The 3,228-nt window shown below is 36.0% G+C and overlaps 1 protein-coding gene and 1 pseudogene across 3 annotated transcripts in view; one reads left to right on the forward strand and one right to left on the reverse strand.

Annotated features, from left to right (window-relative positions):
- CENPO (centromere protein O) overlaps positions 1 to 3,228 on the forward strand; it is an 18,779-nt gene that overhangs the window by 8,806 nt on the left and 6,745 nt on the right. The window lies entirely within an intron of this gene.
- On the reverse strand, positions 1,320 to 2,588 carry LOC108303219 (annotated as a pseudogene). Its single transcript, XR_001824739.1, has one exon. The product of XR_001824739.1 is annotated as a zinc finger CCHC domain-containing protein 9-like (transcript).

Here is a 3,228-nt window from a genome sequence, read left to right on the forward strand (position 1 = left end):
ACCATGTTGACCAGGATGGTCTCGATCTCTTGACCTCGTGATCCACCCGCCTCGGCCTCCCAAAGTGCTGGGATTACAGGCTTGAGCCACCGCACCCGGCGTGAAATTTTTATTAGATTGTCCAGCTGTAAAACTGGAGAAATCTTTACATATTTTGAAGGAGTTATTTGTTGGGTATCTGTGTTAGGGTCTTCCTTAGACCGTGGCTTGTCTTTTCACCTCTAATTGTATCTTGTGATGAAAAGAAAATCTTTATTTTAATGAAGTTTGATTTAGGAATTAAATTTTATTCTTAGTGCCCTTGTTTCTTGTTTAATAAATCTTTGTCTAACTTAAGATTATGCTGATCTTTTCCTGGTGTTTTCTTTTTTCTGAGATGGAGTCTCACTCTGTTACCCAGGCTGGAGTGCAGTGGCACTCCAGGAGGCTTGAACCCACCTTCTGGGTTCAAGCAATCCTTCTGACTCAGTCTCCTGAGTAGCTGGGATTGCAGGCATGCATTGCCACACCCGGCTAATTTTAGTATTTTTAGTCGAGACAGGATTTCACCATGTTGGCCAGGCTGGTCTTGAACTCCTGACCTCAGGTGATTCACCTGCCTCAGCCTCTGAAGGTGCTCGGATTACAGGTGTGAGCCACCTCGCCTGGCCAGGAAATGCTCTTTTATTTCTAGTTTGCTAAAAAGTTTTAATCATGATATTAAATTTCATCAAATATTTTTACTGCCTTTATTAAGGAGATCATGTGTTTTCTCCCTTATTTTATTAATTTGTGATATATATTGATTGCTGTTTAAATGATAAATTGCCCTCACATTCTCAAACCTAATTTGGTTTGATGTATTATCTGTTTAATATAATGCTAAATCTGACTTGCTGATGTTAGTTATTAGAACTTTTGCATCTAAATTCATGAGAGAGATTGCCCTATGATTTTTTTGTAATGACTTTGTCAGGTTTTGGCATCAAGTTTTATGTTGGTCTCAGAAAGCAGATTGACACATTTTCCTTTTTTTCTGTTGTTTAAAAGAGTTTATATAAAATTGGTGTTATTTTTCCTTACATTTTGATAAGGAGTTCCCTGGTGAAGCCCTTTGGACCATCTCTGTGGAAAGGGTTTTTAATTTCTGATCCAATTTCTTTGATCAACATAAGCTGTTCAGATTTCCTTTTTTCTTCTTGGGTCACTTTTGGTATGTTGCATTTTGCAGTTTGTCCATTTTATGTAAACTCTCACATTTAAAGTTTGAAATTTTAAAAAAATAACCTACTGTCTTGTGATTAGGATGGATCAGTGATGTCTCATTTTTTTTAACAAGCAATAGAAAATGCATTTTTATTCCATATTTTAAAAATACAGACTTTCTAGCAACTTGTACATTTCTATTATAATAATAAATTGATACTCTGAGCCAAGAAAACAGTATCACCAAACGTTCATTTGTATCCTTTGTTTAGGGGTGTTTCACATTTATGCATAATTTTGCTTTTATAAAAGATGATTGTTACAATTAGGTATACATCGACTTAATTATGCCTAAGTTCTGTCTCTTAAAATATGTTATTTTAGAGAACCCATTGAACCATCTTATTCTTTTCTTCAGTTTTCTCCAAACAGTGGTAGAAGTACTATTTGATGAACAGAATAAAGAAAATTGTTTTTGACCACACTCAGATCATACTTGATATCTACAGTATAGTCCTGGCTACAAGGGAGCCCAACTCTAACTTGTGAAGTGGGCTTGTTTCGAAAGTAAAAATGAGGTGGTAACTAATGATAGTGCTAGTTATTATCAAAAATTAACAACTTTAGGTATTTTTGTTTTGGGTTTTTGTGGTTTAGGTGCATCCAAAATTTCTTCATAATCTGCACTCATTCCCTTTGCCCAGCGACCAACTGTGACCATTCGATCCGAATTCTGACTTTCCAGGCAATCTTTCTTTAAATGTTCCACGGAGCCACAAAGTTTGCAACCACCACCATCAGCATAGAGTCCTTTGGGATTATCAGAACAAGCTCTAGACAGGTGCCCCATTTCTCCACAAACAGAACATTTTGCGAAAGGAAATTCACCAAGAGCCGGGTCTACTTTAGCCTTACACTTGGTTATTTCGTGCTCTGTGGACCCATACTTGTAACATATTCCAGTGTCCATGTCTTGATTTTCAAGGGCAGCAGGGCGATCTGTCATTCCATGACCAGGTTTTCTGCAATGGAAACACACCATTGCATTTTTCTTTGCCGCTTGTCTTTTTAATCTTCCTTCCGTCGACTGTCTTTAAAGCAACTGCATTTTCTTCCCTTACTTCCTGTCTGTTGCTATAATTTGCCCATTGTGAACCATCTGTGAATTCTGTCTTAGGTATTCCATGAATCCATTCACATCTTCATTTAAGTACTCTTTTTTTCTTTTTGTGTTTTGCTTGGGGTGCATCATTTTTAAGGGATAGCCTATTGGCTTCAAGTTGTTTACACTTTGGTAGGTTTTGGCTTGTTCCCCCAAAGGATCCCTTCTTCGTGTCCTCCCATGATGTTGCAGGCAAGGGTATTTTGTTATATGTAGTATTAACTCGTGCTCACCTGGTCATAATTTCATCAGAGGTACCTCACTGCGCTACCGCACACGAATTCCCCAGAGCAACTGAGTTAGCAAGCCAGAGAAGCCAGCCCTGATGTCTCATTTTTTATTCTGATATTGGTCATTTGTGCTTGCTCTCACTCTATGTCTGTCTCCTCTATCAGTCTTGTTATGTTTTATCATTTTTGTTCTTTTTTTCAAAGAACCAACTTTTGGCTTTGTTGATTTTGTGTCTTGTTCATTTGTTTTATATTTTCATTGATTTCTGTTCATTATTATTTCCTTCCTTTTACTCTCTGAATTTCAGTTGTTCTTTTAGCTTCTTGAGATGAATACCTATTGATATCATTTAGTCTTCTTTTCTCTTAAATACACAAAAGGTTAAAAATTTTCCCTTTAAGCATGGGTTTAAATGTGTCCCACAAGTTTTCTTTTTCTTTTTGTTTGTTTGTTTGTATTTTTTTCTGGTTTTGTTTTTCAGTTTTTTTAAATTTTATACCCCACAAGTTGTGATATATTTTCATTATCATTTCAATTCAAATAGTGTTAATTTCCATTGTGTTATCATCTTTAGCCCATGGGTTTGTTTTATAAGTGTACGGCTTAATTTTCAAAAATTTGGATATTTGATTTTTTTTTTTTTTTTTTTT

The sequence above is a fragment of the Cebus imitator genome, unplaced genomic scaffold, assembly GCF_001604975.1.
Source record: "Cebus imitator isolate Cc_AM_T3 unplaced genomic scaffold, Cebus_imitator-1.0 Scaffold1, whole genome shotgun sequence".
NCBI classification, from domain to species: domain Eukaryota; kingdom Metazoa; phylum Chordata; class Mammalia; order Primates; family Cebidae; genus Cebus; species Cebus imitator.